This window comes from Schistocerca serialis, chromosome 4 (genome assembly GCF_023864345.2).
Source record: "Schistocerca serialis cubense isolate TAMUIC-IGC-003099 chromosome 4, iqSchSeri2.2, whole genome shotgun sequence".
Taxonomy (NCBI): domain Eukaryota; kingdom Metazoa; phylum Arthropoda; class Insecta; order Orthoptera; family Acrididae; genus Schistocerca; species Schistocerca serialis.
This window is the reverse complement of record NC_064641.1, coordinates 36,460,430-36,473,761: the sequence shown is the minus strand read 5'-3', so window position 1 is coordinate 36,473,761 and position 13,332 is coordinate 36,460,430. Positions and strand designations below refer to the sequence as shown.

Below are 13,332 nucleotides of genomic sequence, written 5' to 3'. Positions count from 1 at the left end.
TGGCTGACACGCGCCGCGCTTCCAGATATTTGCGTAATTTGCGCGTTGCATCCTCGCCTGTCGTGTCCCCTCCCCTTCCGTCCCGACTTGTCCCGACTTTGCTCGACTGCCGCTCGCTGCCGCTCGGGTCGCGCTCCATATGACCGCACAAGCACGAGAAACATCTGCGAGATGGGCGCGGGCCGAACCGGCGTGTCCGAGACGCCGTGTGCGGCCGTTCGGAGCTACTAGAGTAGAGCAGCGCTGCGCTGCGCTGGAAAGGTGCGAAAACACGGACAGAGGACACAGGAGGTTCAACAAAGCATCCATCTCCTCTAGAGGCGAAAGAGAAATTTTTGTTTACAAATTTGCAGATGTGCACTGCTACAAAACAATATGCCCTGACGTATTTCACAACATTTCTGTCGTTTCATACTGTTTCGTTATTTGCAGACACACTTTGCTAATCTTCCTTGGCACACTCTTCTTCAAACGGAGTTCCTTAATATCGCATCTTACGATAGTTTAAAATCAGTATGGAAGCATCTTTGTCACACGAGAAAGCTGGCAGGGGTAGCGACAAAAGAGCAAAAAATGAAGACAGCCAGAGTTCCCAGGCGGTCGCCGATCCGAATACTAACGTTGTTGCTTATCTTCGGTGATCGGACGAGAACGGCTGTTTTTTTTTTTTTTTTTTTTTAATTTATCTATTTAGTTAGTTTTTCGAATTTAGCACTGCTACAAAACAGTTGGCTCTGACGCATTTCAAGGACACATCTGTCGATTCGTAGTGTTTCGTTATTTCCAACGACTTCCTAGCACTCTTCCTCCGCGCATTCTTGCTCAAACTGAGTTCATTACTGCAATTTCGTGTCTTACGTTTAGTACAGTACTTTAAAATGCTTGTGGAAGCATCTTTGTCACACCTGAAAGTTAGTATGAAAAAGAGGGCTGGCAGGTGTAGCGACCCAAAAATTAAAAAATGACATAGAGCCAACAGCACCCGGTGTTCCCAGGCGGTCACCCATCCAAGTACTAACCGGGCCCGATGTTGCTTAACTTCGGTGATCGGACGAGAACCGGTGTATTCAACATGGTATGGCCGTTGGCGTCCTTATAATGTGGCCGCACGGCGGAGGAAGCCTTCGCCCCTTCTCCCAACACACGCAATCGCCGTTTTCCGTGGCACATTTGACGCAAAGCACGTCCTTCCACCGCCACGTGGGTGACACGCACAACACAGCTGCTCGTTGCACCGCCTGTCATTCGTTTGGTGCGTGCCGCCTCCGACACTCGCGGGAGACGCACCTTGTTCTTGTTATCCGGCGCAGGGCCGGGCGTCGGGGGTGACTGCGCGGGGTGTGGCAGTGTCCTGCTGGACCGGCGGAAGCTTTCTCACCTGGCTGACACGCGCCGCGCTTCCAGATATTTGCGTAATTTGCGCGTTGCATCCTCGCCTGTCGTGTCCCCTCCCCTTCCGTCCCGACTTGTCCCGACTTTGCTCGACTGCCGCTCGCTGCCGCTCGGGTCGCGCTCCATATGACCGCACAAGCACGAGAAACATCTGCGAGATGGGCGCGGGCCGAACCGGCGTGTCCGAGACGCCGTGTGCGGCCGTTCGGAGCTACTAGAGTAGAGCAGCGCTGCGCTGCGCTGGAAAGGTGCGAAAACACGGACAGAGGACACAGGAGGTTCAACAAAGCATCCATCTCCTCTAGAGGCGAAAGAGAAATTTTTGTTTACAAATTTGCAGATGTGCACTGCTACAAAACAATATGCCCTGACGTATTTCACAACATTTCTGTCGTTTCATACTGTTTCGTTATTTGCAGACACACTTTGCTAATCTTCCTTGGCACACTCTTCTTCAAACGGAGTTCCTTAATATCGCATCTTACGATAGTTTAAAATCAGTATGGAAGCATCTTTGTCACACGAGAAAGCTGGCAGGGGTAGCGACAAAAGAGCAAAAAATGAAGACAGCCAGAGTTCCCAGGCGGTCGCCGATCCGAATACTAACGTTGTTGCTTATCTTCGGTGATCGGACGAGAACGGCTGTTTTTTTTTTTTTTTTTTTTTAATTTATCTATTTAGTTAGTTTTTCGAATTTAGCACTGCTACAAAACAGTTGGCTCTGACGCATTTCAAGGACACATCTGTCGATTCGTAGTGTTTCGTTATTTCCAACGACTTCCTAGCACTCTTCCTCCGCGCATTCTTGCTCAAACTGAGTTCATTACTGCAATTTCGTGTCTTACGTTTAGTACAGTACTTTAAAATGCTTGTGGAAGCATCTTTGTCACACCTGAAAGTTAGTATGAAAAAGAGGGCTGGCAGGTGTAGCGACCCAAAAATTAAAAAATGACATAGAGCCAACAGCACCCGGTGTTCCCAGGCGGTCACCCATCCAAGTACTAACCGGGCCCGATGTTGCTTAACTTCGGTGATCGGACGAGAACCGGTGTATTCAACATGGTATGGCCGTTGGCGTCCTTATAATGTGGCCGCACGGCGGAGGAAGCCTTCGCCCCTTCTCCCAACACACGCAATCGCCGTTTTCCGTGGCACATTTGACGCAAAGCACGTCCTTCCACCGCCACGTGGGTGACACGCACAACACAGCTGCTCGTTGCACCGCCTGTCATTCGTTTGGTGCGTGCCGCCTCCGACACTCGCGGGAGACGCACCTTGTTCTTGTTATCCGGCGCAGGGCCGGGCGTCGGGGGTGACTGCGCGGGGTGTGGCAGTGTCCTGCTGGACCGGCGGAAGCTTTCTCACCTGGCTGACACGCGCCGCGCTTCCAGATATTTGCGTAATTTGCGCGTTGCATCCTCGCCTGTCGTGTCCCCTCCCCTTCCGTCCCGACTTGTCCCGACTTTGCTCGACTGCCGCTCGCTGCCGCTCGGGTCGCGCTCCATATGACCGCACAAGCACGAGAAACATCTGCGAGATGGGCGCGGGCCGAACCGGCGTGTCCGAGACGCCGTGTGCGGCCGTTCGGAGCTACTAGAGTAGAGCAGCGCTGCGCTGCGCTGGAAAGGTGCGAAAACACGGACAGAGGACACAGGAGGTTCAACAAAGCATCCATCTCCTCTAGAGGCGAAAGAGAAATTTTTGTTTACAAATTTGCAGATGTGCACTGCTACAAAACAATATGCCCTGACGTATTTCACAACATTTCTGTCGTTTCATACTGTTTCGTTATTTGCAGACACACTTTGCTAATCTTCCTTGGCACACTCTTCTTCAAACGGAGTTCCTTAATATCGCATCTTACGATAGTTTAAAATCAGTATGGAAGCATCTTTGTCACACGAGAAAGCTGGCAGGGGTAGCGACAAAAGAGCAAAAAATGAAGACAGCCAGAGTTCCCAGGCGGTCGCCGATCCGAATACTAACGTTGTTGCTTATCTTCGGTGATCGGACGAGAACGGCTGTTTTTTTTTTTTTTTTTTTTTAATTTATCTATTTAGTTAGTTTTTCGAATTTAGCACTGCTACAAAACAGTTGGCTCTGACGCATTTCAAGGACACATCTGTCGATTCGTAGTGTTTCGTTATTTCCAACGACTTCCTAGCACTCTTCCTCCGCGCATTCTTGCTCAAACTGAGTTCATTACTGCAATTTCGTGTCTTACGTTTAGTACAGTACTTTAAAATGCTTGTGGAAGCATCTTTGTCACACCTGAAAGTTAGTATGAAAAAGAGGGCTGGCAGGTGTAGCGACCCAAAAATTAAAAAATGACATAGAGCCAACAGCACCCGGTGTTCCCAGGCGGTCACCCATCCAAGTACTAACCGGGCCCGATGTTGCTTAACTTCGGTGATCGGACGAGAACCGGTGTATTCAACATGGTATGGCCGTTGGCGTCCTTATAATGTGGCCGCACGGCGGAGGAAGCCTTCGCCCCTTCTCCCAACACACGCAATCGCCGTTTTCCGTGGCACATTTGACGCAAAGCACGTCCTTCCACCGCCACGTGGGTGACACGCACAACACAGCTGCTCGTTGCACCGCCTGTCATTCGTTTGGTGCGTGCCGCCTCCGACACTCGCGGGAGACGCACCTTGTTCTTGTTATCCGGCGCAGGGCCGGGCGTCGGGGGTGACTGCGCGGGGTGTGGCAGTGTCCTGCTGGACCGGCGGAAGCTTTCTCACCTGGCTGACACGCGCCGCGCTTCCAGATATTTGCGTAATTTGCGCGTTGCATCCTCGCCTGTCGTGTCCCCTCCCCTTCCGTCCCGACTTGTCCCGACTTTGCTCGACTGCCGCTCGCTGCCGCTCGGGTCGCGCTCCATATGACCGCACAAGCACGAGAAACATCTGCGAGATGGGCGCGGGCCGAACCGGCGTGTCCGAGACGCCGTGTGCGGCCGTTCGGAGCTACTAGAGTAGAGCAGCGCTGCGCTGCGCTGGAAAGGTGCGAAAACACGGACAGAGGACACAGGAGGTTCAACAAAGCATCCATCTCCTCTAGAGGCGAAAGAGAAATTTTTGTTTACAAATTTGCAGATGTGCACTGCTACAAAACAATATGCCCTGACGTATTTCACAACATTTCTGTCGTTTCATACTGTTTCGTTATTTGCAGACACACTTTGCTAATCTTCCTTGGCACACTCTTCTTCAAACGGAGTTCCTTAATATCGCATCTTACGATAGTTTAAAATCAGTATGGAAGCATCTTTGTCACACGAGAAAGCTGGCAGGGGTAGCGACAAAAGAGCAAAAAATGAAGACAGCCAGAGTTCCCAGGCGGTCGCCGATCCGAATACTAACGTTGTTGCTTATCTTCGGTGATCGGACGAGAACGGCTGTTTTTTTTTTTTTTTTTTTTTAATTTATCTATTTAGTTAGTTTTTCGAATTTAGCACTGCTACAAAACAGTTGGCTCTGACGCATTTCAAGGACACATCTGTCGATTCGTAGTGTTTCGTTATTTCCAACGACTTCCTAGCACTCTTCCTCCGCGCATTCTTGCTCAAACTGAGTTCATTACTGCAATTTCGTGTCTTACGTTTAGTACAGTACTTTAAAATGCTTGTGGAAGCATCTTTGTCACACCTGAAAGTTAGTATGAAAAAGAGGGCTGGCAGGTGTAGCGACCCAAAAATTAAAAAATGACATAGAGCCAACAGCACCCGGTGTTCCCAGGCGGTCACCCATCCAAGTACTAACCGGGCCCGATGTTGCTTAACTTCGGTGATCGGACGAGAACCGGTGTATTCAACATGGTATGGCCGTTGGCGTCCTTATAATGTGGCCGCACGGCGGAGGAAGCCTTCGCCCCTTCTCCCAACACACGCAATCGCCGTTTTCCGTGGCACATTTGACGCAAAGCACGTCCTTCCACCGCCACGTGGGTGACACGCACAACACAGCTGCTCGTTGCACCGCCTGTCATTCGTTTGGTGCGTGCCGCCTCCGACACTCGCGGGAGACGCACCTTGTTCTTGTTATCCGGCGCAGGGCCGGGCGTCGGGGGTGACTGCGCGGGGTGTGGCAGTGTCCTGCTGGACCGGCGGAAGCTTTCTCACCTGGCTGACACGCGCCGCGCTTCCAGATATTTGCGTAATTTGCGCGTTGCATCCTCGCCTGTCGTGTCCCCTCCCCTTCCGTCCCGACTTGTCCCGACTTTGCTCGACTGCCGCTCGCTGCCGCTCGGGTCGCGCTCCATATGACCGCACAAGCACGAGAAACATCTGCGAGATGGGCGCGGGCCGAACCGGCGTGTCCGAGACGCCGTGTGCGGCCGTTCGGAGCTACTAGAGTAGAGCAGCGCTGCGCTGCGCTGGAAAGGTGCGAAAACACGGACAGAGGACACAGGAGGTTCAACAAAGCATCCATCTCCTCTAGAGGCGAAAGAGAAATTTTTGTTTACAAATTTGCAGATGTGCACTGCTACAAAACAATATGCCCTGACGTATTTCACAACATTTCTGTCGTTTCATACTGTTTCGTTATTTGCAGACACACTTTGCTAATCTTCCTTGGCACACTCTTCTTCAAACGGAGTTCCTTAATATCGCATCTTACGATAGTTTAAAATCAGTATGGAAGCATCTTTGTCACACGAGAAAGCTGGCAGGGGTAGCGACAAAAGAGCAAAAAATGAAGACAGCCAGAGTTCCCAGGCGGTCGCCGATCCGAATACTAACGTTGTTGCTTATCTTCGGTGATCGGACGAGAACGGCTGTTTTTTTTTTTTTTTTTTTTTAATTTATCTATTTAGTTAGTTTTTCGAATTTAGCACTGCTACAAAACAGTTGGCTCTGACGCATTTCAAGGACACATCTGTCGATTCGTAGTGTTTCGTTATTTCCAACGACTTCCTAGCACTCTTCCTCCGCGCATTCTTGCTCAAACTGAGTTCATTACTGCAATTTCGTGTCTTACGTTTAGTACAGTACTTTAAAATGCTTGTGGAAGCATCTTTGTCACACCTGAAAGTTAGTATGAAAAAGAGGGCTGGCAGGTGTAGCGACCCAAAAATTAAAAAATGACATAGAGCCAACAGCACCCGGTGTTCCCAGGCGGTCACCCATCCAAGTACTAACCGGGCCCGATGTTGCTTAACTTCGGTGATCGGACGAGAACCGGTGTATTCAACATGGTATGGCCGTTGGCGTCCTTATAATGTGGCCGCACGGCGGAGGAAGCCTTCGCCCCTTCTCCCAACACACGCAATCGCCGTTTTCCGTGGCACATTTGACGCAAAGCACGTCCTTCCACCGCCACGTGGGTGACACGCACAACACAGCTGCTCGTTGCACCGCCTGTCATTCGTTTGGTGCGTGCCGCCTCCGACACTCGCGGGAGACGCACCTTGTTCTTGTTATCCGGCGCAGGGCCGGGCGTCGGGGGTGACTGCGCGGGGTGTGGCAGTGTCCTGCTGGACCGGCGGAAGCTTTCTCACCTGGCTGACACGCGCCGCGCTTCCAGATATTTGCGTAATTTGCGCGTTGCATCCTCGCCTGTCGTGTCCCCTCCCCTTCCGTCCCGACTTGTCCCGACTTTGCTCGACTGCCGCTCGCTGCCGCTCGGGTCGCGCTCCATATGACCGCACAAGCACGAGAAACATCTGCGAGATGGGCGCGGGCCGAACCGGCGTGTCCGAGACGCCGTGTGCGGCCGTTCGGAGCTACTAGAGTAGAGCAGCGCTGCGCTGCGCTGGAAAGGTGCGAAAACACGGACAGAGGACACAGGAGGTTCAACAAAGCATCCATCTCCTCTAGAGGCGAAAGAGAAATTTTTGTTTACAAATTTGCAGATGTGCACTGCTACAAAACAATATGCCCTGACGTATTTCACAACATTTCTGTCGTTTCATACTGTTTCGTTATTTGCAGACACACTTTGCTAATCTTCCTTGGCACACTCTTCTTCAAACGGAGTTCCTTAATATCGCATCTTACGATAGTTTAAAATCAGTATGGAAGCATCTTTGTCACACGAGAAAGCTGGCAGGGGTAGCGACAAAAGAGCAAAAAATGAAGACAGCCAGAGTTCCCAGGCGGTCGCCGATCCGAATACTAACGTTGTTGCTTATCTTCGGTGATCGGACGAGAACGGCTGTTTTTTTTTTTTTTTTTTTTTAATTTATCTATTTAGTTAGTTTTTCGAATTTAGCACTGCTACAAAACAGTTGGCTCTGACGCATTTCAAGGACACATCTGTCGATTCGTAGTGTTTCGTTATTTCCAACGACTTCCTAGCACTCTTCCTCCGCGCATTCTTGCTCAAACTGAGTTCATTACTGCAATTTCGTGTCTTACGTTTAGTACAGTACTTTAAAATGCTTGTGGAAGCATCTTTGTCACACCTGAAAGTTAGTATGAAAAAGAGGGCTGGCAGGTGTAGCGACCCAAAAATTAAAAAATGACATAGAGCCAACAGCACCCGGTGTTCCCAGGCGGTCACCCATCCAAGTACTAACCGGGCCCGATGTTGCTTAACTTCGGTGATCGGACGAGAACCGGTGTATTCAACATGGTATGGCCGTTGGCGTCCTTATAATGTGGCCGCACGGCGGAGGAAGCCTTCGCCCCTTCTCCCAACACACGCAATCGCCGTTTTCCGTGGCACATTTGACGCAAAGCACGTCCTTCCACCGCCACGTGGGTGACACGCACAACACAGCTGCTCGTTGCACCGCCTGTCATTCGTTTGGTGCGTGCCGCCTCCGACACTCGCGGGAGACGCACCTTGTTCTTGTTATCCGGCGCAGGGCCGGGCGTCGGGGGTGACTGCGCGGGGTGTGGCAGTGTCCTGCTGGACCGGCGGAAGCTTTCTCACCTGGCTGACACGCGCCGCGCTTCCAGATATTTGCGTAATTTGCGCGTTGCATCCTCGCCTGTCGTGTCCCCTCCCCTTCCGTCCCGACTTGTCCCGACTTTGCTCGACTGCCGCTCGCTGCCGCTCGGGTCGCGCTCCATATGACCGCACAAGCACGAGAAACATCTGCGAGATGGGCGCGGGCCGAACCGGCGTGTCCGAGACGCCGTGTGCGGCCGTTCGGAGCTACTAGAGTAGAGCAGCGCTGCGCTGCGCTGGAAAGGTGCGAAAACACGGACAGAGGACACAGGAGGTTCAACAAAGCATCCATCTCCTCTAGAGGCGAAAGAGAAATTTTTGTTTACAAATTTGCAGATGTGCACTGCTACAAAACAATATGCCCTGACGTATTTCACAACATTTCTGTCGTTTCATACTGTTTCGTTATTTGCAGACACACTTTGCTAATCTTCCTTGGCACACTCTTCTTCAAACGGAGTTCCTTAATATCGCATCTTACGATAGTTTAAAATCAGTATGGAAGCATCTTTGTCACACGAGAAAGCTGGCAGGGGTAGCGACAAAAGAGCAAAAAATGAAGACAGCCAGAGTTCCCAGGCGGTCGCCGATCCGAATACTAACGTTGTTGCTTATCTTCGGTGATCGGACGAGAACGGCTGTTTTTTTTTTTTTTTTTTTAATTTATCTATTTAGTTAGTTTTTCGAATTTAGCACTGCTACAAAACAGTTGGCTCTGACGCATTTCAAGGACACATCTGTCGATTCGTAGTGTTTCGTTATTTCCAACGACTTCCTAGCACTCTTCCTCCGCGCATTCTTGCTCAAACTGAGTTCATTACTGCAATTTCGTGTCTTACGTTTAGTACAGTACTTTAAAATGCTTGTGGAAGCATCTTTGTCACACCTGAAAGTTAGTATGAAAAAGAGGGCTGGCAGGTGTAGCGACCCAAAAATTAAAAAATGACATAGAGCCAACAGCACCCGGTGTTCCCAGGCGGTCACCCATCCAAGTACTAACCGGGCCCGATGTTGCTTAACTTCGGTGATCGGACGAGAACCGGTGTATTCAACATGGTATGGCCGTTGGCGTCCTTATAATGTGGCCGCACGGCGGAGGAAGCCTTCGCCCCTTCTCCCAACACACGCAATCGCCGTTTTCCGTGGCACATTTGACGCAAAGCACGTCCTTCCACCGCCACGTGGGTGACACGCACAACACAGCTGCTCGTTGCACCGCCTGTCATTCGTTTGGTGCGTGCCGCCTCCGACACTCGCGGGAGACGCACCTTGTTCTTGTTATCCGGCGCAGGGCCGGGCGTCGGGGGTGACTGCGCGGGGTGTGGCAGTGTCCTGCTGGACCGGCGGAAGCTTTCTCACCTGGCTGACACGCGCCGCGCTTCCAGATATTTGCGTAATTTGCGCGTTGCATCCTCGCCTGTCGTGTCCCCTCCCCTTCCGTCCCGACTTGTCCCGACTTTGCTCGACTGCCGCTCGCTGCCGCTCGGGTCGCGCTCCATATGACCGCACAAGCACGAGAAACATCTGCGAGATGGGCGCGGGCCGAACCGGCGTGTCCGAGACGCCGTGTGCGGCCGTTCGGAGCTACTAGAGTAGAGCAGCGCTGCGCTGCGCTGGAAAGGTGCGAAAACACGGACAGAGGACACAGGAGGTTCAACAAAGCATCCATCTCCTCTAGAGGCGAAAGAGAAATTTTTGTTTACAAATTTGCAGATGTGCACTGCTACAAAACAATATGCCCTGACGTATTTCACAACATTTCTGTCGTTTCATACTGTTTCGTTATTTGCAGACACACTTTGCTAATCTTCCTTGGCACACTCTTCTTCAAACGGAGTTCCTTAATATCGCATCTTACGATAGTTTAAAATCAGTATGGAAGCATCTTTGTCACACGAGAAAGCTGGCAGGGGTAGCGACAAAAGAGCAAAAAATGAAGACAGCCAGAGTTCCCAGGCGGTCGCCGATCCGAATACTAACGTTGTTGCTTATCTTCGGTGATCGGACGAGAACGGCTGTTTTTTTTTTTTTTTTTTTTAATTTATCTATTTAGTTAGTTTTTCGAATTTAGCACTGCTACAAAACAGTTGGCTCTGACGCATTTCAAGGACACATCTGTCGATTCGTAGTGTTTCGTTATTTCCAACGACTTCCTAGCACTCTTCCTCCGCGCATTCTTGCTCAAACTGAGTTCATTACTGCAATTTCGTGTCTTACGTTTAGTACAGTACTTTAAAATGCTTGTGGAAGCATCTTTGTCACACCTGAAAGTTAGTATGAAAAAGAGGGCTGGCAGGTGTAGCGACCCAAAAATTAAAAAATGACATAGAGCCAACAGCACCCGGTGTTCCCAGGCGGTCACCCATCCAAGTACTAACCGGGCCCGATGTTGCTTAACTTCGGTGATCGGACGAGAACCGGTGTATTCAACATGGTATGGCCGTTGGCGTCCTTATAATGTGGCCGCACGGCGGAGGAAGCCTTCGCCCCTTCTCCCAACACACGCAATCGCCGTTTTCCGTGGCACATTTGACGCAAAGCACGTCCTTCCACCGCCACGTGGGTGACACGCACAACACAGCTGCTCGTTGCACCGCCTGTCATTCGTTTGGTGCGTGCCGCCTCCGACACTCGCGGGAGACGCACCTTGTTCTTGTTATCCGGCGCAGGGCCGGGCGTCGGGGGTGACTGCGCGGGGTGTGGCAGTGTCCTGCTGGACCGGCGGAAGCTTTCTCACCTGGCTGACACGCGCCGCGCTTCCAGATATTTGCGTAATTTGCGCGTTGCATCCTCGCCTGTCGTGTCCCCTCCCCTTCCGTCCCGACTTGTCCCGACTTTGCTCGACTGCCGCTCGCTGCCGCTCGGGTCGCGCTCCATATGACCGCACAAGCACGAGAAACATCTGCGAGATGGGCGCGGGCCGAACCGGCGTGTCCGAGACGCCGTGTGCGGCCGTTCGGAGCTACTAGAGTAGAGCAGCGCTGCGCTGCGCTGGAAAGGTGCGAAAACACGGACAGAGGACACAGGAGGTTCAACAAAGCATCCATCTCCTCTAGAGGCGAAAGAGAAATTTTTGTTTACAAATTTGCAGATGTGCACTGCTACAAAACAATATGCCCTGACGTATTTCACAACATTTCTGTCGTTTCATACTGTTTCGTTATTTGCAGACACACTTTGCTAATCTTCCTTGGCACACTCTTCTTCAAACGGAGTTCCTTAATATCGCATCTTACGATAGTTTAAAATCAGTATGGAAGCATCTTTGTCACACGAGAAAGCTGGCAGGGGTAGCGACAAAAGAGCAAAAAATGAAGACAGCCAGAGTTCCCAGGCGGTCGCCGATCCGAATACTAACGTTGTTGCTTATCTTCGGTGATCGGACGAGAACGGCTGTTTTTTTTTTTTTTTTTTTAATTTATCTATTTAGTTAGTTTTTCGAATTTAGCACTGCTACAAAACAGTTGGCTCTGACGCATTTCAAGGACACATCTGTCGATTCGTAGTGTTTCGTTATTTCCAACGACTTCCTAGCACTCTTCCTCCGCGCATTCTTGCTCAAACTGAGTTCATTACTGCAATTTCGTGTCTTACGTTTAGTACAGTACTTTAAAATGCTTGTGGAAGCATCTTTGTCACACCTGAAAGTTAGTATGAAAAAGAGGGCTGGCAGGTGTAGCGACCCAAAAATTAAAAAATGACATAGAGCCAACAGCACCCGGTGTTCCCAGGCGGTCACCCATCCAAGTACTAACCGGGCCCGATGTTGCTTAACTTCGGTGATCGGACGAGAACCGGTGTATTCAACATGGTATGGCCGTTGGCGTCCTTATAATGTGGCCGCACGGCGGAGGAAGCCTTCGCCCCTTCTCCCAACACACGCAATCGCCGTTTTCCGTGGCACATTTGACGCAAAGCACGTCCTTCCACCGCCACGTGGGTGACACGCACAACACAGCTGCTCGTTGCACCGCCTGTCATTCGTTTGGTGCGTGCCGCCTCCGACACTCGCGGGAGACGCACCTTGTTCTTGTTATCCGGCGCAGGGCCGGGCGTCGGGGGTGACTGCGCGGGGTGTGGCAGTGTCCTGCTGGACCGGCGGAAGCTTTCTCACCTGGCTGACACGCGCCGCGCTTCCAGATATTTGCGTAATTTGCGCGTTGCATCCTCGCCTGTCGTGTCCCCTCCCCTTCCGTCCCGACTTGTCCCGACTTTGCTCGACTGCCGCTCGCTGCCGCTCGGGTCGCGCTCCATATGACCGCACAAGCACGAGAAACATCTGCGAGATGGGCGCGGGCCGAACCGGCGTGTCCGAGACGCCGTGTGCGGCCGTTCGGAGCTACTAGAGTAGAGCAGCGCTGCGCTGCGCTGGAAAGGTGCGAAAACACGGACAGAGGACACAGGAGGTTCAACAAAGCATCCATCTCCTCTAGAGGCGAAAGAGAAATTTTTGTTTACAAATTTGCAGATGTGCACTGCTACAAAACAATATGCCCTGACGTATTTCACAACATTTCTGTCGTTTCATACTGTTTCGTTATTTGCAGACACACTTTGCTAATCTTCCTTGGCACACTCTTCTTCAAACGGAGTTCCTTAATATCGCATCTTACGATAGTTTAAAATCAGTATGGAAGCATCTTTGTCACACGAGAAAGCTGGCAGGGGTAGCGACAAAAGAGCAAAAAATGAAGACAGCCAGAGTTCCCAGGCGGTCGCCGATCCGAATACTAACGTTGTTGCTTATCTTCGGTGATCGGACGAGAACGGCTGTTTTTTTTTTTTTTTTTTTAATTTATCTATTTAGTTAGTTTTTCGAATTTAGCACTGCTACAAAACAGTTGGCTCTGACGCATTTCAAGGACACATCTGTCGATTCGTAGTGTTTCGTTATTTCCAACGACTTCCTAGCACTCTTCCTCCGCGCATTCTTGCTCAAACTGAGTTCATTACTGCAATTTCGTGTCTTACGTTTAGTACAGTACTTTAAAATGCTTGTGGAAGCATCTTTGTCACACCTGAAAGTTAGTATGAAAAAGAG

General features: G+C 51.0%; 9 non-coding genes across 9 annotated transcripts; all 9 read right to left on the bottom strand.

The window, feature by feature from the left end:
- Positions 1 to 970: 970 nt before the first annotated feature.
- On the bottom strand, positions 971 to 1,089 carry LOC126476086 (5S ribosomal RNA). Its single transcript, XR_007586794.1, has one exon. It is a non-coding gene; the product is annotated as a 5S ribosomal RNA (ribosomal RNA).
- Positions 1,090 to 2,349: 1,260 nt separating this feature from the next.
- On the bottom strand, positions 2,350 to 2,468 carry LOC126476075 (5S ribosomal RNA). Its single transcript, XR_007586793.1, has one exon. It is a non-coding gene; the product is annotated as a 5S ribosomal RNA (ribosomal RNA).
- A 1,260-nt stretch (positions 2,469 to 3,728) lies between these two features.
- On the bottom strand, positions 3,729 to 3,847 carry LOC126476064 (5S ribosomal RNA). The gene has a single exon (XR_007586792.1). It is a non-coding gene; the product is annotated as a 5S ribosomal RNA (ribosomal RNA).
- Positions 3,848 to 5,107: 1,260 nt separating this feature from the next.
- LOC126476051 (5S ribosomal RNA) lies at positions 5,108 to 5,226 on the bottom strand. The gene has a single exon (XR_007586790.1). It is a non-coding gene; the product is annotated as a 5S ribosomal RNA (ribosomal RNA).
- Positions 5,227 to 6,486: 1,260 nt separating this feature from the next.
- Positions 6,487 to 6,605, bottom strand: LOC126476039 (5S ribosomal RNA). The gene has a single exon (XR_007586788.1). It is a non-coding gene; the product is annotated as a 5S ribosomal RNA (ribosomal RNA).
- Positions 6,606 to 7,865: 1,260 nt separating this feature from the next.
- Positions 7,866 to 7,984, bottom strand: LOC126476028 (5S ribosomal RNA). Its single transcript, XR_007586787.1, has one exon. It is a non-coding gene; the product is annotated as a 5S ribosomal RNA (ribosomal RNA).
- A 1,258-nt stretch (positions 7,985 to 9,242) lies between these two features.
- LOC126476017 (5S ribosomal RNA) lies at positions 9,243 to 9,361 on the bottom strand. The gene has a single exon (XR_007586786.1). It is a non-coding gene; the product is annotated as a 5S ribosomal RNA (ribosomal RNA).
- Positions 9,362 to 10,620: 1,259 nt separating this feature from the next.
- LOC126476005 (5S ribosomal RNA) lies at positions 10,621 to 10,739 on the bottom strand. Its single transcript, XR_007586785.1, has one exon. It is a non-coding gene; the product is annotated as a 5S ribosomal RNA (ribosomal RNA).
- A 1,258-nt stretch (positions 10,740 to 11,997) lies between these two features.
- Positions 11,998 to 12,116, bottom strand: LOC126475994 (5S ribosomal RNA). The gene has a single exon (XR_007586784.1). It is a non-coding gene; the product is annotated as a 5S ribosomal RNA (ribosomal RNA).
- Between the last annotated feature and the right edge of the window lie 1,216 nt (positions 12,117 to 13,332).